This window comes from Narcine bancroftii, chromosome 3, assembly GCF_036971445.1.
Source record: "Narcine bancroftii isolate sNarBan1 chromosome 3, sNarBan1.hap1, whole genome shotgun sequence".
Lineage (NCBI taxonomy): Eukaryota > Metazoa > Chordata > Chondrichthyes > Torpediniformes > Narcinidae > Narcine > Narcine bancroftii.
This window is the reverse complement of record NC_091471.1, coordinates 243,645,286-243,667,652: the sequence shown is the minus strand read 5'-3', so window position 1 is coordinate 243,667,652 and position 22,367 is coordinate 243,645,286. Positions and strand designations below refer to the sequence as shown.

At 44.5% G+C, this 22,367-nt stretch overlaps 1 long non-coding RNA gene across 1 annotated transcript; it reads left to right on the top strand.

The window, feature by feature from the left end:
- The first annotated feature begins 10,480 nt into the window (after positions 1–10,480).
- On the top strand, positions 10,481–15,231 carry LOC138756434 (uncharacterized). Its single transcript, XR_011353067.1, has 2 exons — positions 10,481–10,589; positions 14,985–15,231. It is a non-coding gene; the product is annotated as an uncharacterized lncRNA (long non-coding RNA).
- Positions 15,232–22,367: the final 7,136 nt, after the last annotated feature.

Genomic DNA, 22,367 nt, shown 5'->3' with positions numbered 1-22,367 from the left:
TCTGTACTATCACACCCAGTGTTATGGATCCAACGTCACCCTCCTTTGGATGCCATAGGCTTCCTGATCAACTCAACACAGGAAACTTTATCAAATATTCTGCAAATATTCTATTACCCTCATTGGTCCTTATTAACAGCCATTCATGACTCAGACACAACAAATCAGCAAATATAGCATTTATATTGGCAGTAGAGAATTCAGCAGAAAATTCCAAACCTAGAAAATTAAAAGACTGTCAAATTCTCTCCTACACAGGATATAAATGGCATTGATGCCTTAAAAGAAGAGGTAGATATGATTCTGATGAAAGAACAATACAAGAAAGAGGAGCACGAGGCGGCTTTGGCCTGTTGGGTATGCTCTGTCATTGATCATGGCTGAATTTTACATTTTAACAATACAGCACGGAAGCAGGCCCTTTCGGCCCATGAATACCATGGCGCCCAATCAACCTGCCAACCTGCACACTTTGGAAGCTGGGAGGAAGCAGGAGCTCCTGGAGGAAACCCACACAGGTCACAGGGAGAACGTGCAAACTCCTTACAGGATTCAAACCCGGGCGGCTGGCGCTGGAATAGCGTTGGGCTACCCGCTATGCACACCGTGCTGCCAGTGTTCAGCCGAGATCTGCCTGTCCCTTTGCCTCCACCAGGTGTCACCTGCCGTGTTCTTCCAGCAGTTGGTGTTTATTGCATCCATTCCATTCTACTTTGAGAGTCCACTGCCCTCCAGGAGAGAGAATTCCATCAATTCACCTTCCTATTTGTAAAATAAAAAGCCTCCTAATTCTAAACACCCTATCCCTTATTGTAAAATTCTGACATGGTCAGCATAGCGGTTGGCACCATGCTGTTTCAGCGCCAGCGGCCAGGATTAAAATTTGGCGCTATCTGTAAGGAGTTTGTACATTCTCTCTGTGTCTGCATGGGTTTTCCCTGCATGTTCTGGTTTTCTCCCATCCTCTGTAAGGGGTTGTAGGTTAATTGGATGTAACTGGCCATCGCAGGTCTCGATAACCGGATTGGCTTCTACTGTGTGGTAAGTATTGTGGTGGTACACCACCAGCCTACTGCAGGGGGCAACCTCTGTACCTGCAGGAGTGTAAGGGGACAGGACAACACCTGATCAGCTGCCAATCAGTCGACCTGGATGGATCAAGCCCCACCCGGTTGGGTCTCAATCACCCTCCGAGTTATAAGCCTGTGCCGGCCTCCCGAGGCCTCACACAGAGTTGCTGCAGCCACAGCCAGCCTGGCTCTGTGGAAGTCTTTGTGGATTAAAGCCTGTTGTACAGTCTTTACCTTGTGTGTGTCTGATTCTGTCTAACAGAGCACCACAAATATAATTTAAAAATTCAAATTTAATTTGGAAACATTGTCATTTGCCTCTCAATTCCTATCAGAATTTTGTAAACTTCAGTGTAAACTTGTCATATTCTTTATGTGTGTGTGTATCGATGTTTTTTCCATAATAACACTAAAGACCAATGGTTATCAACCTTTTTCTTTCCACTCACATACCACCTTAAGTAATCCCTATGCCATCGGTGCTCTGTGATTAGTAAGGAGTTGCTTAAGGTGGTACGTAGGTGGAAAGGAAAAGGTTGAAAACCACTGTTTTAATTGTACCTCATGGACTCGTTATGTGCATGGTTTCATAACTCCAAAGGAAATGGGCCAATGACAATTTTTCTCAAGCCAAATATTTCAGGGACAATTGGATCTAGAGCAGTGATTCTCAACCTTCCCTTCCCACTCACATCCCACCTTAAGCAACCCCTTATTAATCAGAGCACCGATGGCATAGGGATTATTTAAAGTGATATGTGAGTGAAAAGAAAAAGGTTGAGAACCACTGGCCTATAGTGTTATTATGGAAAAAACATAGACACACATATGCACACACACACACACACACACACACACACACACACACACACACACACACACACGTGCTTGGGTGTGGATGTCTGGTGATAGAAAATTGAGATGTGCCTTTGAGGCCATACTTTTTACTGATATTACATTTTTTGCACAAATATTTAATTGGTTGACAATAACTTCCCCTGCAGCTCACTTTCTTGGTATCAGTGCTTTAAACATTGTGTTGCCTACATAATGTATTCTTCAACAGATAATCAGACCTAACATTTTCGGACCACAGTCAGCAAACACCATGCAAAAACCCAAGAGTTAAGCAAGAAAGTCTGCAGACCCAATACCACAAATGTGCTGGAGAAACTCAGCAGGTCATGCAGCGTCCACATTAGGCAACCAGTATTTCGGGCCCAGGCTCTCCGCATATGCATTGCAAGAAGCCCTCGAATTGCTGCTTTGCAGCCGATGCAAAGCAGGCACATTTCTTGAGGAGAAACAGCAACCACTGAGCTGGCGCACAAGGAGTTTCTGGACTGCTTAATGAGCAAAACGATCGCAATCAAATCAACTAGTGTGGATTCCGATAGGCTACCAGTGGAAACTGAATGTCCCGAGAGCCCTTAGATTTTCTTGTTGCTCGCATTCAGTGCATTTGAATAATTTATTTCAGATGCCAGCAAAAAAATCTATTTATTCTCAAAATGAAAAATCTTCAGAGATAATTGACTCAACTTTGCATGCCTCATTCTTTAATTCCCTTAAACAAAATTGTGTTTGTCATTGACAATTAAGTTACAAACTAGATAAATTAAACTCAGTCCACACTTCAGGTTTGCTATTCCTGGACCTTTCTGATTCTAAGAAACTCAGTCTTGGCCAGAGAATCGCTATTAATGGGTGAACATTGATTTGATTTCTACAGATGTGTGGCAGAAAGTGTCCCGACTCATGGCATAGAATAAATCAATGTATTGGTCTGAAGGTGGGAATATCTCCCAAAGCGCCCTTGATCCAGAACAACTGGACAATTAGATCCTGGACACCTGGTGCCAGAGAGGGATCCGGTGTATCGAGGATTGTTACAAGTAAGGGCAACTCATGTCATTCGAGCAGTTGAGGATAAATATTCCTCTGCTCTCTGCAACTAAGATTTTTTTTAAGGGACAAATTGGGACCATCTATGACTCTCCCCGTATGTAGTGACATGGAGATTCTAATTCAAAGGGGAATGTGCACAAGTTTATTTCTATGATGTATTGCATCTTCCAAAGCTGGGCTGACACAAGTCAAGAGAAAGGTGGAAGTCAGACTTGGGCACAACAATCCACAAGCATTGCTGGTCTGACCTGTGTCTGGACAGCATGACACCCGTTATTAATGCCAGGTACATGCTGGTGCAATACAATTTCCTGCATCAACTGCACCTCACACCACAAAAATTACATCAATCTAAATCAGAAATCTCAGAAATGTGCTTTAGATGTGGTGTGGAGATTGGAATCTTTGTCCTCTCCACCTGGCTGTGCACAAAGGTGAGATCCTTCTGGAAGGACCTGGGGGACATTCTGAAAAAAATTGCAAGGGTGGATTTTCCACAGGATGCGGAATTATACCCTCTGGGGAACTTTATGAACGTGAGTTTTAAACTGTCCCAAGTACCAAATTCAGCTTGCGAAGGTCACCTTAGCGGTAGCCAGGAAATGTGTAGCGGTCACATGGAAGTCTGACTCCCAACTAAATATTACACGATTGGATGCGGAAATGCAGAGTCGCATCCCCCTGGAAAAAATCGCGTCCAGTTTAAGGAGGAAATATGACACATTTGTTAGAGTGTGGCAACCGTATCTGAAGTATACTGGTTTTCTTAGATGACTGTCCCCCTTCAGAACCAGGGTACTGAAACAATCCGTCCTGGCAGAGAAACGATTAGGATCAGGGAAATGGGACGTGGAGCAGATGACATGCTCTGTAAGTCATTTTTCTTATTTTTCCTTACCTTTGGTTATTGGGTTACCTTGGATGTTTTTTTTTAATCTCCTGGGTTTCTGTAGGGATCATTGACTGGTATTTGGGTTTTTCATATGTGTATAATTTAGATGACATCATTCTTAGTTGTATCACGACAAAGCAGTGGGAATGGATTAGCGGGGGGATTAAAACAGAACTCTGTATGTTATACGGGTGTTGGAAGAGATTGTGTGTTTGAATTTATCTGAGTCCGTGAAAAATATTCAAAAAAAAAGAAGGGTTCTGACCGGCTGCATCACGGACTGGTATGGGGGACACCCTGAGCAGAAAGCCCTGCAAAAGGTAGTGGACAAAGCTCAGGTCATTGCAGGATAAAACCTTCCCTGCCATCGACAACATCTATGGCGAACGCTGCCATCGGAGAGCAGCAGCGATCAATCCCCACCACCCAGCGCAAGCTCTGATCTCGCTGCTGCCATCAGGAAAGAGGTCTTGGTGCCACAAGACTCACACCACCAGATTCAGGAACAGCTGCTCCCCCTCCACCATCAGACCCCTCAACGACAAACTCAATCAGGGACTCATTTAAGCACTTTTGCACTTTAATGATTTTTTAAAATCCTCTCTGTATTGTGCAGTTTGTTCACGATCTTTTAGCTGTTTACATGTGTACGTATCTTCTTAGGTACAGTTTTTATGCTCTACCAATAAGTGGCAATTCTCCCTCACCCACAGGAAAAAGAATTTCAGGGTTGTATATGACATCATGATAATAAATCTGAACTTTGAACTTTGATAACAATGCCAACATTTCAGTTTGATTTGGAAACCATGGAGAATTCCCCTGCTGATCTCCTGTTTTAAATTTCTTATCTATATTTTCATCCCTCTGTGCTCACGCAGCTCCCTGGCTCTATAATTTTGATTCCTGTTGTTCACTAAACTCCATTTATTCTTCCAAATTCCTCCCCTTCGATCGCCATCAACACCAGAGCGCCACAGTTGGCGTAGCGGTAAGTGCCACGCCTTCACAGAGCCAGTGATCAGGACTGGGGTTCAAATCCCAAGCCATCTGTAAGGGGTTTATATATTCTCCCTGTGTCTGAGATGGTTTCCTCCGGTTCTCGGGTTTCCAACCACTGTTTAAAGTGTACCAAGGAGTGTAGGTTAATTGGGTGTAATTGGGCGTCGCGGGCTCGTGGGCCGAAATGACCTGTTACCGCGCTGAATGTCTAAATTTAAATTTAAAACACCATCAACAGACTGAGGCTGTAGAGTTGTGGAGCGACCTTCAGCCCTGCCCGCCTATGGTGACATTTTGACCATCTTCTCTAATCCCAGATTCCCTCATTAGGACCATTTCTTCTATGGACTAGATGGGCCAAATGGTCTCATGCCTTGCCTATTTAAATATCCATCTTTTTTTTGAATATTTTAAAGTTTTCAACCATGTAATTATATAGTTTATGTTAACAGCACTTAAACAAACAAGGTACAGTGCTTACACTGTATTTAAACCCCTCCCCTACCCCTCCTTACCCCCCCCCAACCACTGGATAGAATGTATAATAAAGTAAATATATAATAAAATTAACTGAGAAAACACAAAAGGAAAACCAAAATAGGAAGATAAAGTGTTGTTCTGGACTTTACAGAGGGTTGGCTCGCACGCTGGAATCTTACAGTGTTTATATGTATATAACTTTTAGGGAAGAAGTTTAATGCAGGAGTTAGGAGGCCAGAAGTACATTTTTTACATATTAATTTCTAACCTTTGCATATATGAGCTCCAAATCTGCACAAAAAGTGAACATTTATTTCTTAAATTGTCAATAACTTTCTCTAAGGGAATACAACTTTGTATGTCCGACTGCCATCTTTCCATACCTAGATACACATCCGATTTCCAGGTCACTGCAATACACTTCCTTGCCACTGTGAGAGAAATTTTAACAAATTTAACTTGTGTCCATCTAAAATGAATCTTAAATGTAGTAACTGTATTTTACTGCAACACATTTCATGACTTATGACAATTAGCCAGATTCTGATTCTGACTGTCAACATCTCCGTTGGATACACAATCCAAATATCACCACTCTCTGCATGAGAAAAGTTGCCTTCAAGATCCCCTTTTAAATCTTCTGCCTCGCCTCTTCAAACTATGTCCTCTCGGTTTTGATTGCCCTACCGTGGGGAAATAATTTTGACAATTTACCCTATTGCACTTTGAATATGTATTATGGATAGGATGTATGTTTTTGTCATGCTAAATATTTTATTAATTTTGTATATTTATCCATTTCATTTTATTGAATTATATTATCTGTATAAGTTTTGCATTAAAAATCAATAAAAATAAGAAAGACTATTTCCCCTATCCATGCCTCTCATAATCTTCTGAATTTCTATATCCCCTTAAATCTCTCTCCCTTAGGAAATCTACACCTTTGATCAAGCTTTTGGTTACTTACCCTAATGTCTCTTTGAAGTTCACATTAAATTTTACTTGTTGACACTCTTGCCACAGTGAAGGTGTTAGTTAAGAGCATGTTTCTACTGTTGAACATGTGTTCTTTTCTGCCAGGCTAAGAAACAAAAGAGAGGTGAGCATTGGGGCAGCACAGTTGGTGTCGCGCAGTGGTTTTCAAACTGCCCCCTAAACTCACATTCCACTTCAAGTAATCCCTTTGCTCCATTATGAGTAAGGGACTGCTTAAGGTGAGATTTGAATGGAAAGAAAAAGGTTTGAAAACCACTGATGAATTGTACCTAATGGATTTGTTATGTGCACGGATCCAGAACTCCAAAGGAAATGGGCTAATTTTCCTCCAGCAAAACATTTCAGAAACAATTGGGCAGTGGTTCTCAACCTTTTTTTCCCCACTTACCTACCATGCCAGAATCAGAATTAGGATATATTATCATGAACAGGTCATGAAATTCTGTGGCAGCGTCATAGTGCGAACATTCATATTATAACCACCTTACTATATATAAAAAAATTAATTACAATAATAACAATAATGTCCATGAAAAGTAAAGCAGTGACTTTGGTTCATTGATTATTCAGGAATCTGATGGCAGCGGGGGAAGAAGCTGTCCTTGTACTGTTGAGTGTTCGTCATTAGGCTCCTGTACCTTTTCCTCCGATGGTAGCAAAGTGAAGAGGGCACAGCCTGGGTGGTGGGGATCTTTGAGGAGAGAGGCTGCTTTGTTATGACACCACTTCCTGTAGATGTCCTCAACAGAGTGAAGTCTGGTGATGTCGCAGACTGACTCTGGAATTTATTCTTGTCCTGAGAGTCAGCGCCTCTACACCAGGCAGTGATGCAACCAGCCAGAATGCTCTCCATGGTACCAGTGAAGTATCTAGGTAAAATAGTGCCTATGGCTAGCACTGAAACTGCGCCTCCCCACCCCATAAAAAACACAAACATTGGAAATTGTCAATTGGGCGGTTTTCACACACAAATGGGCTGGTTTTGAAGATTAGCCATGTTGTGTAGTGGACACTCTCTCAGAGGTCATGAATTCCCGTTCCCTAAATCAGCACCACTGCTCACAGCCGGGTTCCTTGTAACAGGGTTAGAAGTGGGACGGGCAAAGGTTTTTTTAACAGGGAGAAACATTCTCTCTCGCTCTCTCCCTCCCTCCCCCCCACCCCCAACCTCCTCTGCTTAAAGCCTCTGCACCTGCCATGTGGTTTAGTTTTGTTTGCTTTGTTCAATAGACCAGCGTGTTGAATATACAATATATTAACGAGCAGCCACTCCACAGGGGCGCACTGTCCGGCCGAATCAGCCTAACTGTGGAGCCAAGAAGGGCAGCCTGGACCTGAACTTCCTTTCTCATCCCAGAATAACCGGCTTCGTTTGGAACAGAACATGAACTATAACCATGTAATATGGCAATCACAATACGGAAACTGCTTCAATTCCCCACTTACTTCAATGAAAACTCTGATTATCCCTTTGTTTTGTGAGTGTCCGCTAGTGGCCATGGATAACACAAGGAGTCTCCCAGTGAAGGTGAACTTCAGGCAAGTCAAGCACAGGTTTTTTTTTCCAACTCCACGCACATAATCTCTCCCCTTGCACTTTGTGGGATTCAAATGTAAATGTTGCCGCCACTTCAGTGCCAAAGAAAGTCTTACCTGCGATTGCCAGGTCTGGTTCACCTAATGGTAGTGCCGGCCCTGGGTGCAGTGCTGCCACAACTCACCAGCACCTCACCTGGCTTCTCTGGGCCGGCAACTCATCAGACCTGGCGTTTCCCTGGCACTGGCGCTGGCAGAACAGTACCAACAGCGCTGGGGATTATGGGTAAGGAAGACAGCCATTTTGCCCACTGATCCCGCATTGAACGAGGTGCCGGAGAGGTCCTGAAGCCGGCCCGATGTGATGCTGGCCCAGAGTGGCCCGACGAGGTGCCAGAGTGGTACTCTGTGGCGCTCAAGTGAGCCCCGGAAGCACTGCATTCCTGGGATGGAGATTGGGCAGGTGAGGCAAAGATGGTGGAGCCTCCCCGAAAGTAGCAGCCAGGGTATGTTCCCTAGCTGCCAAACCCTAGATATGTCTATGCATGGTACACCTGTAGATGTTTGCAAGTCTTCGAGGACATGCCGAATCTCCTCAGACACCTCACAATGTATAGCCGTTGGCAAGCCTTCTTTGTGATTGCATCAATGGGAAGGGTCCAGGACAGATTTCCAAAGATGTTGACACTCAGGAATTTGAAGTTAACCCTCTCCACTACTGAGGCCTCGCTGAGGACTGGGTCATGTTCCCCTGACTTCTTCCTGAAGTCCACATCATCTCCTTGGTTTTGCTGAGGTTGAGCGCAAGGTTGTTGTTGTTGTTGCACCATTTAACGAGCTCATCTCTCTCCCTCCTGTATGCTTCCTCATTAAGCAATCCCTTACCAATCCCATATGGCATAGCGGTTGCTTCAAGTGGAACGTGAGTTTGAAAACCGTTGGCGCAACACCTTCACAACAGTGATTAGAATCCTGCTCTGTCTGTAAGGAGTTTGTGCTTTCTGTTGTTTCCATTTGTTGGGGAGGGGGCAAAAAAATAGGGGGCATAGCCTCAGGATACAGGGGAATTGATTGAGGACGGAGATGAGGAAGAACTCTTTTTCCCTGAGGGTGGTAAATGTAAGGAATTGAAGCAGTAGAGGCAAACTCAGTAAATATATTTAAGTCAAGGTTTTTGCATCGTGGAGGAGAAATGGCAGGTAGGTGGAGAGGAGCCGATCATCAGATCAGCCACGATTTCAGTGAATGGCAGAGCAGGCTCAACGGGACGGAAGGCCGACTCCTGCTCCTATTTCTCATGAACAGACACATCAGCAGGGGAATACGACGGGGTGTTGAAATGGGTGGCCACTGGGAGATCCCCACCATTGCGGCAGACAGAGCTGAGGTGCTCAACGTCGACTTGCCAAGATCAATAAAAGGCAGAACAAAGCAGTCACAGAAAGGGAAGTCATGTTGTGACATGATTAGTCTGCAGCCTATCGTTCTGTCAACACCCATCAGAAACATCTCAGCAGCTAAACAACTTAGCACATACCTGAAGGGCGAAAAATACTTGGACCAGACAGAGGACTTGTTCAAAACAAGAACATGGTAAAAGCCCTCAAGCTTGAGCAATGATGCCCACATTAGCCAGGAGTCCTGAATATTCAAACGAGAAGGAGGTGTGAAGTACTTTGAAAACCAGGTGTATATTAGGGATTGCATTAAATCCCTAATTAAAACCCAACACCCAACCCCAACCAACCAATTTTCCCCTGCAACCGCTACAATCGTGTCTGCCTGTCCCGCATCGGACTTGTCAGCCACAATCGAGCCTGCAGCTGACGTGGACTTTTACCCCCTCCATAAATCTTCATCCGCGGAGCCAAGCCAAAGAAGAAGAAATCTTCATACTCAATGAGCATTGAGATGGGCAGACACGCAGGGAGCTCTTGGGGTACTTCCCTCTCACTCTCACACTGCCATTGCCAAGGATGGGAACAGACATGGTGCATTTATCTTCCTATTAATTGTTGAATTAATTCATTCACCAGATTTGAGTGTCAGTGGCAAGTATTTGGATAACCTGTCAAGTTTATTGTGATCCGAACCCGATGAAACGGTATTCTCCAGTCCTCGGTGCAAAACATGTAGAAGCACAATCAGACATAACTCACATACATCTACAGGACAAGTATTTGTCGGAAGGTCAGTGTAAGGCGTCCCTTTGGTCGTTCAGCGTTCTCACTGCCCGTGGGAAGAAACTGTTCCTCAGCCTGGTGGTGCTGTCAAATTGGAGAAAAGCAGCTAGGGTATTTAAATGTGGGTAATTAAAAAGAATTGAAATCTAATGCTGGTAGCATTTTGCAGTGCCCCTGAACCTTGATCAGAGCACTTTTAAATTCCATTTGTTGAGATCCTTCAAAGAGGGAAATCTGTCCCCTACCTGTGACCATGGATGCATCAACAGAGTTGGTTTGTAACTTCATTGGAAATAGCCAGGTGTGCTGGGGCCAATCGTGGGTTGAAAATGAATGTTAATGTTTCTGGAGTCAACTACTTCCATAACCAAATTTTTTTTTAATGTATCATGAGTTTGTATCCACAGCAGCGTGATAATGGACGAATCAAATAAATTTACGAAGAAAACAATGCGATGCTGGAAGGTCTCAAATGGTCATGCAGCACCCATGGAGAGAAGCGGTTGGTCAATGTTTCAGGTTGGGACCCTTTTCCCAGACTTTGGGGTGGTATGTTTAGCATAGCGGCTTTCACGGTACTATTAGAAGCACCAGCGACCTGGGTTCGAATCCCACGCTGGTGCATTCTCCCCATGTTTGTGCGGGTTTCCTCCGGGTGCTCTGGTTCCCTTCCACCATTCAAAATGTACCGGGGTTATAGGTTAATTGGGTCATTTGGCGGCATGGGTTTGTGGGCTGGAAGGGTGCATTACCGTGATGTAGTCCTCAACCTTTTCTTTCCAATCACATCCCACTTTAAGTAATTCCCATGCCATCGGTGCTCTGTGATTATTAAGGGATTGCTTAAAGTCGGATGTGAGTGGGAAGGGAAGGTTGAGAATCTCTAGACACAATTATAACTGAAATATTTTTCAAGAAAAATGGTCATTGGTCCATTTCCTTTGGAGTTCTGAAACCATGCATATAACGAGTCTATTAGGTACAATTAAAACAGTGGTTCTTAACCTTTTTCTTTCCACTCACATACCACCCTCTGTAATCCCTTACTAATCATAGAGCACAAACGGCATAGGGATTACTTAAGGTGGTACGTGAGTGGAAAGAAAAAGTTTGAAAACCACTGGTCTAAATGAAATAAAAATTATATTAAAGTGGGAAGAGGAGAACACAAGCATAGAAAGGCTGGGGGGAGGGAACAAGAGGTGGTAGGATATTGGATAAATGACCCATTGAGTCCTTCCATCTGCTCATTAATTGCCCAAGATTCCAGCATCTCCACGAATATTGGCTGAAGGATAAATGTGAGCCTTCGTCTCTTGTTACTTAATTTTCTTTGCAATGGTGTAACTGGATCTTTTACAATTATTAAGGAAGGCCAGCAGAGAATTGGTTTAACATCTCCTCAATACGTCATGAGAATGAGAATGTAGATACTGTTTCCAGTTCCTTTTCTGCATCTTGAATCTACAATGTTCGAGATCTGAGTCTAACCCTTGGGCATAAGACTGAATGAGGCTAATGAGAGCTTTACCTAAGTAAATATTTTCCTGAGTCTGTCCATAGTATTGCATTTACTGATACTTAAATAAAATTGAGCATAAATTGTTGAGATAAAAGTGGCAAATTAAAAGTCAGGAGAGTGTAATAATGAAGTTTTTCACAACCGCAAGCCATTCTCAAAGGGGCGGGGAGGGTATATGTCCCCCCTTAGGGGCCACAGCACAGTTAAGAGGGGCCAGAAGTATAGAAGAAACCAATTAAGCATAGCTGCTTCACAGGGAAAGGGGGCTCGCAAAATTTGAGCAGACTCCAAAAGGGGCCATAAACAAAAAAAACGGTTGAGAATGGCCGATCTAGTGATTCTCAACCTTTTTCTTTCCCACTCGCATACCGCCTTAAGTCTTTGGCTTGGCTTCGCGGACGAAGATTTATGGAGGGGGTAAAAAGTCCACGTCAGCTGCAGGCTCGTTTGTGGCTGACCAGTCCGATGCGGGACAGGCAGACACGATTGCAGCGGTTGCAAGGGAAAATTGGTTGGTTGGGGTTGGGTGTTGGGTTTTTCCTCCTTTGCCTTTTGTCAGTGAGGTGGGCTCTGCGGTCTTCTTCAAAGGAGGCTGCTGCCCGCCAAACTGTGAGGCGCCAAGATGCACGGTTTGAGGCGTTATCAGCCCACTGGCGGTGGTCAATGTAGCAGGCACCAAGAGATTTCTTTAGGCAGTCCTTGTTCCTTTTCTTTGGTGCACCTCTGTCACGGTGGCCAGTGGAGAGCTCGCCATATAATACGATCTTGGGAAGGCGATGGTCCTCCATTCTGGAGACGTGACCCATCCAGCGCAGCTGGATCTTCAGCAGCGTGGACTCGATGCTGTCGACCTCTGCCATCTCGAGTACCTCGACGTTAGGGGTGTGAGCGCTCCAATGGATGTTGAGGATGGAGCGGAGACAACGCTGGTGGAAGCGTTCTAGGAGCCGTAGGTGGTGCCGGTAGAGGACCCATGATTCGGAGCCGAACAGGAGTGTGGGTATGACAACGGCTCTGTATACGCTTATCTTTGTGAGGTTTTTCAGTTGGTTGTTTTTCCAGACTCTTTTGTGTAGTCTTCCAAAGGCGCTATTTGCCTTGGCGAGTCTGTTGTCTATCTCATTGTCGATCCTTGCATCTGATGAAATGGTGCAGCCGAGATAGGTAAACTGGTTGACCGTTTTGAGTTTTGTGTGCCCGATGGAGATGTGGGGGGGCTGGTAGTCATGGTGGGGAGCTTTAAGTAATCCCTTACTAATCCCAGAGCACCTGTGGCATCCTATGTCGTGGGTGTTCTGGAATCGGTAAGGGATTATTTAAGGTGGTATGTGAGTAGGGAAAAAAGATACACAATCACAAATCTAGAGCATTAAGTAAGAAGGGCTTAGGCTTGAAAGGTTGATTATATATCGTGTCCTCCTTTGGACATTGTGCGATCTGCTGAGTTCCTCCAGCATTATTGCGGTTTCACGACAAATCTGCAGATTTTTTGCTTCACCCGAGCATTTCTGCCTGCTGGTTTAGAAGCTCAACTCTGTGGTAAACCACTGCTTTGGCCATGACTGGCTACTGCCGACTGGGCCAACCTCCTGAGATCTATCCTACCCATAGCCCCTTGCATGTTCCCCTTTCTCTTTGCTTCAATCGGTTGATGAGGTTGATGGTAGTTCCCGTCTTTAGTTAATAAAAGTCTCATAGTTTCGCCAAATCAGCCCTTTTGCAATTGTTGATGGCGCATCAGGCACAGCATGCAGTTGGAATGGAGATAAAAGCAGAAAATGCAGGGGAACTCAGCAAAATCTGGAGAGACAGAGAGAGAGGACCATTTTAGATGACGTTTCATCAGTTCCCAACCCTCCTTGTTTTTACTTCAGATGTTCAGAATCTACTGGCTTCTGCTATTAAATCTATGGATTTTGGTTTTAAAGACAAATCCCTTCATTTGAAATGTTAAGATGAAGCCCCATCTGCCTTCCCAAGGGACCTTGAAAGCAATGTAAAGGAAACAGGGGTGTTCTCCTTGGAGACTTTGTGGTGATACAACCACCAGCCGACTGCAGGGGGCGATCTCTGTACCTGCAGGAAGACCACCTAAGGGCTGACTCCACTTGGCTGGCTGTCAACCAGCCGACCCAAATATAGACCTGAGCCGGCCCCTCTTGAGCCAGTCACACGGGAGCCACCAAAGCATGAATTGGGGTTCAGACTTTTACCTGAATAAAGCCTGTTGTACAGTCTTTTGAGTTTTGTGCTTGCTCGCTGCTACCTCAGTGTGCCACAGACTTGACTTCAATATTTAACACAGCAAAGATAATCTGGCCATTCGCTGTGTCTTTAAGGCAGAGATTGACAGGTTCCTGATTAGCCAGGGCATCAAAGGTAATGGGAGAGAAGGCCAAGCAGTGGGGCTGAGTGGGAAAACAGATCAGCTCATGATTAAATGGTGGAGCAGACTCGATGGGCTGAATGGCCTATTTCTGCCCCTATGTTTTATAGTCTTGTGGTTATTGCCTTGTCCACATTTCAAACAAAGTTTGGACTTTAAAAATCAAGTACAGTTTATTGTCAACTGATTGCACAAGTACAATCCAACAAAACAGCATTCTCCAGTCCTCGAGGCAAAAGAGCGCAAGGCATAACACTACATATGCAGGACAAGTATTTCCACTCACATACCACTTTAAGTAATCCCTATGCCATTGGTGCTCTGTGATTAGTAAGGGATGTAGGTGGAAAGAAAAAGTTTGAAAACCATTGTTTTAATCATCCCTCATTGACTCGTTATTTGCACAGTTTCCTAACTCCAGAGGAAATGGGCTAATGACTATTTTTTCTCAAACAAAATATTTCAGTAACAATTGGGTCTAGGGCAGTGATTCTCAACCTTCCCACCTTAAGCAATCCCTTACTAATCACAGAGCACCGACAGCATAGGGAATAATTAAGGTGGTAGGTGAGTGGAAAGAAAAAGTTTGAAAGCCATGTGCTCATAAATAAATAAATGGCACTTCACAAATAAATAAATATTGTTTAGTAAATTAATTAATATTTGTTTGTAGTTGAAGTGGCCACTGTCACCTTGTTCTCTGCCATTTTTTGGAAATACTGCACTGTGCACATGATATGCCAAGCAATCCTGTAATTGCAAAAGGCACGTTTTAAGTTCTGTATCTGAGCAAACAGTGCGTGGGTTGTTGAAGAGACTGGCCATGGGTGATTGGGCTAGTGTCTCGAACAGCGTGGATATGTTCAATGAGTACTCCCAGCCTGCGCTCCGAACTGGAACTTCCAAGAAGTGGGCCCACAGTTTAACGGCAGCTAAAGGGTTAAGATTACTCGCTGAAAGTTATGACAAAGCATTTTATTGTTTGTTAACTGTCTTTTACCGGCAGTGATGCAGTCTATATGTTCACAACAGAGGAAGTTAATAAATGGCACCTAGCCACGGATTCCAGACAATGGATATGTTACTGGGAAACTGATGAAGCCTGTGGAATTGCCTCTCAGGGACTGAAGCATTTATATTTGAGAAATTATTCTTTCATTTCCCCTCTTGCTGTTAAAAAGGCTCTGGAAGGCATTTGATTCAATGCGAACATTTCCAGAGGTGAAACCAAAAATAAAATTTCTTCTCTCACACTAAGAGCAGGCTTTCTTGGAAGCCCTTAAAATCCTGCGCTGCTTTCCACAAACCTCAATCCCTTCGCCCACACAGCATTTTAAGTCATATTAATTATAAAGACCACTGCAAAGCAATGAGTGTTGATTCAGGAAGCCATCTCACAGGGTAAGCTCCTCCCTTCTGTCAATAAAATCTATTTTTCCAAACCCTCACCTCTAGATCAGAAAGCTGTGATTCACTTTTTAGAGTTCACTGCGATATTTTCACTGTTGGTGGTGCTATCTTTCAGATAAGAATGACTTAAATATGAAGTGTTTTCTCCACAGGATAATAATAAGATGCTGGTCGAATTCAGTGGGTAAGGCAGCACCCAGGGATAGAACTGGTCAGACAATGGTTTTGATTGGGAATCTTTATCGATTGGATCCTCATCTGACATGTTGACTGATCCATGGATGCTGCCTGACTTGCAGGACATGACCATCTCAGGATGCACGTGATATCAAAGCCCATTTATTGTCAGAGTATATACGTGGTATCGCATATATCCCTGAGATGCTTTTCTTTCCTGAGGTTCAGGCACTTATTGGTAGTGCAAAAGACTGTACTCTACATATATATGTAAACAAATAAAGAAATGTAAACAAACTGACTGTGCAATGCAGTGAAGAAGAAGAAGAAAAAAAATCAATAAAGTGCAAAGTAAGAGTTTGTCGTTGAGGAGTCTGATGGTGGAGGGGGAGCAGCTGTTCCTGAACCTGCTGGTGCGAGTCTTGTGGCACCGATACCGCTTTCCTGATAGCAGCAACAAGAACTGCTGGGTGGTGTGGGTCGTTGATGATTGCTGCTGCTCTCCGACGGCAGCAATCCCTGTAGATGCTCTCGATGGTGGGGAGGGCTCTACCTCTGATGTCTTGGGCTGTGCATGTAATGTCATGTATATAATCTAGCAATAAATCTGAACTTTGAACTTGGTTCCTGTACCTGCACTTTTTGTGTTTCTCAGTCCTGATTCTGTCCGGAGGAAATCCAAGGGGAGTTCTTCCCATTTCACAAGGTGTTATTTATCCAGCGACCAATATAACTTGACAGAAACATTTCTGCACCTCAGAAGTTGCTGATTGCGCCTCTTGTTTTATGTCTAACAAGAAGCCTGTTGTTTTGGCACCTCAAGTTCAAGTATATTGTCATCCAATTGTACAAGTGCAACCCAACAAAACAGCATTCTCCAATCCTCGATGCAAAAACACGCAGGCACACAACCAGACATAAAACACATACAGGTAAACGATACTTGTGCAGTACGTGCATACATATAAATAAGTATTGTCTAATAAATAGTTGAGTCTCAGAGGGTTAATGTGAGCAGTCCACTTCAATCATCATCGTTCTCACTGCCCGTGGGAAGAAACTGTTCCTCAGCCTGGTGGTGCTGGCTCTGATCCTCCTGTACCTCCTTCACTGGCGGGAGCAGCTGTGCAGGGTGGAAGGGATCCTCAACGATTTTGCGTGCTGCCTTCAGTCAATGACCCCGGCAGATCACGTCGACGCAGGGGAGGGAGACTCTAATGAATGGTTTCTGCTGCTCTGTGATTTGACCTCTGATCCATTTCTCTGCAGCATCGGTACCGCACTGTGATGCAGCCGGCAAGGATGCTCTCAAATATAATGTTTCAAGTTTACTTCTGAAATTAAACTAAATGGGAATGAGACTAATAAAGAGGATGCAAAGAATCCATAAAAAGGATGTGAATAAGTTAAATGAGAGGGAAACATGGGTAAATATGGGTATGTACACCAGAAATTTGAGCAGAGATACTGTTGCAGGCAGACCACAGTTCAGATCATGGAATTCACAATCCCCAACCAAATAAAAAATATGAGATATGGAATAAAAATTTGTACATGCAACTTTAAGTTCAAGCTTAGTTATCACCCAGTACACCCGACGAAATCGCTTTCTCCAGCCCACTGTGCAGAGCAGAGCAGCCACGTAAACAACACGCACATGCTGATATGTACAGTAGTTTTACACATTAATTTAAAATAAATGTTATTAAAAATAGCAGGGTGGTGGAGAGTTGTTTTAGCAGGTTCATCAGTCGCTCAGCATTCTCACTGCTCGTGGGAAGAGGCTGTTTCTCAACCCGGTGGTCCTGGCTGCATCTCTTTCCTGATGGGAATAGCTGGAAGAGACTGTGTAATTCAAAAAGACCTTAAGTGAGAGAAATACAGTTTCCCTTTCTTTCTCCTTGTCGCTTCACTTAAGGAAAAGTTGCAATGTCAACTTTTATTTATGAGTGCAATCCACACCCCACCCCTCAGTCCCCTAAATGCAGGGGGTATTGTGTTTGCAAATAGTGAGACTTCGCTAACTGTTCAAAGCGGGCTTGGGAGGTCTTACATAGAAAACACCGAAAGCCAACTTGCAGATGCAGCGATTTGGAAGGCAAAGACCCAATGCTGGAGAAACTCAGCAGGTCAAACAGGGTACTTTATACAGCAAAGATACATGGCTAACGTTAAGGGCCTGAGCCTGAATTTGGAAGGAAAATTGGCTTTAATTGCCAAAACTATTTTAATAAAATGGGGAAGATGTCCATTAACAATAAATTAGGGCCTTGGCAGGACCATGCTGGGAGAAATGCTCATGTCTGGTCACCTTGCAAAAGGATATACTTGCTGCAAAAGGCATACGGTAAAAATTCACCTGGCTTATTCCTGGCAAAGAAGTTCTGAGAAGAAACCGAACAGGCCAGGATGCTTTTCTCTAGAGTTTAAAAGAATGACAGGCGATCTCATTGAAACAGGCAAAATTCTTTGAGGGAATGGCAGGGTAGGTCCAGGGAGGATGCTTCTCTTGCACTTATGTGTACAGCCTGTGTGAGGTTTGATGAGAGGCTGTTCCATTGGGCGGGGGGGAGGGGGGGGTGCGAGGCAGATGCAACCTATTTGCATCACATCATGGCCTCAGACTGAAGATGGGGCCTTTTGATCATCCATGACTCAGTGTAAATTTTATTTATCAATTTAGTCATTATTTGTACACATACCGTTGTATACATATCTTTTTCATTGAGTACATGCTAGAAGTTAGAAGAGTGAAAGCAGGGATGGGCCACCTTTTTTTAAAACCTATGCCAAAGGTGCTCTGTGATCAGTAAAGGATTTGTGGTGATATGTTTATACTCTCTTCTTCTCTTTGGCTTGGCTTCGCGGACGAAGATTTATGGAGGGGGTAAAAGTCCACGTCAGCCGCAGGCTCGTTTGTGGCTGACAAGTCCGATGCGGGACAGGCAGACACGGTTGCAGCGGCTGCAGGGGAAAATTGGTTGGTTGGGGTTGGGTGTTGGGTTTTTCCTCCTTTGCCTTTTGTCAGTGAGGTGGGCTCTGCGGTCTTCTTCAAAGGAGGTTGCTGCCCGCCAAACTGTGAGGCGCCAAGATGCACGGTTTGAGGCGATATCAGCCCACTGGCGGTGGTCAATGTGGCAGGCACCAAGAGATTTCTTTAGGCAGTCCTTGTACCTTTTCTTTGGTGCACCTCTGTCACGGTGGCCAGTGGAGAGCTCGCCATATAACACGATCTTGGGAAGGCGATGGTCCTCCATTCTGGAGATGTGACCCACCCAGCGCAGCTGGATCTTCAGCAGCGTGGACACGATGCTGTCGACCTCTGCCATCTCGAGTACTTATACTGCTCTGTGTATAAATGGCTGGCCTGACCACTGATGACTCGATCCTCTGTAACCTTGCCCCCTGTGACCTGGCCATAAAAGTCAACCTCTTCCATTTATTCTAACACATGGAGTCGGGCCGGCTGAAGTCTGATGTGTATTAAAGCCTATCGTTCCTCACTCAGTCTTTGGAGTCATTGATAGGATTACTAAAGGCTGTTAAGTGGGGAAAAAAAGGTTGAGAACCTCTGCTCTAGACCCAATTGTTACTGAAATATTTTGCTTGAGAAAAATCGTCAATGTCCCATTTCCTTTGGAGTCAATAAGGTAGGATTAAAACAGTGGTTTTCAAACTATTTTCTTTTCACCCACATACCATCTTAAGCAATCCCTTACTAATCACGATGGCAGAGGAAATACTTAGGTGGAATGTGTTTTTTTTTTAAATGATGCCCACCCCTGTTATAGAGGTTCACCAGGTTGATTCCAGAGATGAAGAAGGGATTAAGTCATCTGGGTCTGTACTCACATGAATTTAGAAGAATGAGAGGGGATCTTACAGAAACATACAAAGTTATGAAGGGTTCAGATAAGATAGAGGTATGTAAGTTGTTTCCATTTGCGGGGAGACCAGAACTAGGGGACATAACCTCAAGATCCAGGGGAGTAGATTTAGGATGGAGAAGAGGAAGAACGGCTTTACCAAGAGGGAGGTAAATCTGCGGAATTTGCTGCAATTTGAAACAGTGGAGACGACCTCAATAAATATATTTAAGACAAGGTTGGATGGATCTTTACATAGTCAGGGAAATAAGGGGGATGGGGGAAAAGCAAGTAGGCCCATCATCAAATCAGCCATGATCTTAATGAATGGTGGAGTAGGCTCGACGGTCCTGACGGCCAACTCCTGCTTCAGTTTCTTAAATTCTACCATTTACAATTATCGATAAGTAGAAATTCTGCCTGGCCTGCAGGGAAAAGACTGTGATGTCATATTCGTTCTCTGACAATAAATCTGAACTTTGAACTTCGATCATGCGACATTTATTGTCATCTCAAATTTTGGTCTGAGCTGAGGAGGGAGTTTTGTGTCAACCACATTTCTAGGTATGGAACTGAATGCAAGTCAGACCACAGATTTCCTTCCCTAAAGAGCTGATGAACAATGTTGAGTTTAATAACAGACCAATAGTTCCTTCATGTTCATGAGTGATGGATTGACTCCAAGGTTAATTAATTACTTGGAGTTCAATTAACTCTGCTGCAAAGAACATTCATCCTTGCTATAAGATCAAAATTCCATCCTCCTGGGTGCAGTCCAATAACGTATCCATTTATACAGATCATACACTATTGTTGGCATAGAAATGTATTAGAACACAAAGTTGCCTTTAATCTGCCATAGGGCAATTCAACACGGTTGGCATAGCAGTTATTGCAACCAGCGTTCAGGACCAAGGTTCAAATCCTGCACTGTCTGTGAGGAGTTTGTACGTTCTCCCCATGTCTGTGTGGGTTTCGTTAAGGGCCCTCTCACTGTTCAAAATGTACCGGAGGTGTAAATTGGATGTCACAGAATGGAGGGCCGAAATGGCCTGTTAGCGTGCTGTATGTCTAAAATTTTTTTTAAATTAAATTTGCCATTAGAATTACAGTCAGAGAAAGAGAGGCAAAAGAGAGTTCCCCCCAGAGTCACCGTGTTTCTGTGGGTTCGACTCCCGCAGCCCCTGTCGCCTCACAAGACTCCAGTTCAGTTCAAACCATTGGTAAACAGCACCAAGGGGAGGACATTTGCGGGCATTGCACCTCCCCCCGCGGCACGGCTGTCACTAGTCCCCATGCAATAGAAGCAGCGCGTATGTCAGAGGGTGAACGAAGTGTGATGGCAGCACGTGGAGGACGTTCAAGGCCGGTAGGCACCACTACCACACCCCCCCCCACCACCCAGTGAGCAAATTTTGGAACGTCTGATTGTGCCCCCACTGCGGTTACCCTAATGGCCCCCGAGTAGACTTGTTCTGAAGCTAACCCTGACCTGAGCCCATATCCAAACCTCCGACACAATGAGGAACTCTTCACTACCCAGGGCCCTTCAGGAGACCTCCTTATCCTCAGCATCCTTTCCAATCCCAGTTCCTATACCTGGTTCTCATGATCCAGTCTCCAATCCCTCAACCTCAAGTTGCCAGCCTCTGTGGATTCCACACCTGCAGTGACAAACAGCCTGGGATCCATGTAGGCCCTTCACCTGCGGACCCCTAGCCAGTCCGCCACCGTGGTCACTGTCCTTCGGGCAATCTCGGGTTCTCCTTCTCAACAGGACGTGTTCTCCCCATTACTGGTGCCCTGGACCATTCCTCTGCTCCCCTGGAGTCTGCAACCCCCCCCCCCTCGAGGCAGCTGCTGAACCCAGGCACCGCCATCTTGGCGCCCACTCTGTGGCCGCAGGATTTTAAATAAAACACTAATGGCTCCATTAACTGGCTGTTTAAAGCCTATACAGAGTAGTCAGCAGTGGGACTGAGCAATAGGACCCTGTGGGGGAGCGCAATGTCTTCGCTCTCTGTTCTCCCTGGGTCCACACATCGCCCAGAACCTCCCTCTACAATGGCCTTTAAGAAGAAAGGGAGGAGGAGTCACGTGATGGTGTAGTGGCCGGTAGGGGAACTCCAGCCCTCTCCAGAAAAGTTAAAAAAAGGTAGGGAAAAAACAAAGGCACTAACACAGAAACCAGAACAAATTGAAAGTGAAAGTCTGGAGAAAATGGCAGCAAAGAAATAAAAATCAAAAACAACAGGAAAAAAAGAAGGACGACGTCGGAGGAGGAAGGTGAAGGCCTTACTGGTATGAGGAGGCCCGCCATGGAGAGAAAAGCCCATTCCCTGAGGTCAGTGGAAACCCGAACTCAGGACTACAAAAATAGCTCACGGAGCCAAACAAAAGTGCGCAACCGCGCATGCGCGAATCCTCGTGCATGCACGATGCGCAAGACAAAGATGACACTGACGGGAGGGGGGACCAGCTGAGGAGTAAATCTCCACAGCTGAAACAGACAACTACAACACAACAGCAAGACTCTCAACAGGAAAACATAGAAAATAACAGGAACAAGAAGGAAGAGAATAAAATAGGAAATCAAAGAAACAACAGATGACCAACCCAGAGGAAGAAGACCAACACCAAGATACTTTTAATAAAAATAAGAAGAACAAAAATACCCAACAAAATAAAATAAACACCCAACAAGAAAATCAGAAGAGACAGTGGTAAAGGACACAGATCCTGGAGTGGACTCAGAAGAAGAGGAGGAAGAACACAGAGAAATGGAAGATGAAGGGAAGGGCAAGTACATGGATATATTTTTTTTTAAAGAATATATGGAAACAGTAAAAGAATGGCAGATACAAGAATTCAGTGAAATAAAAAGAAGAATAAAAAGTACAGAAGAAAAAGTGAATAGATTAGAGATGATCATGACA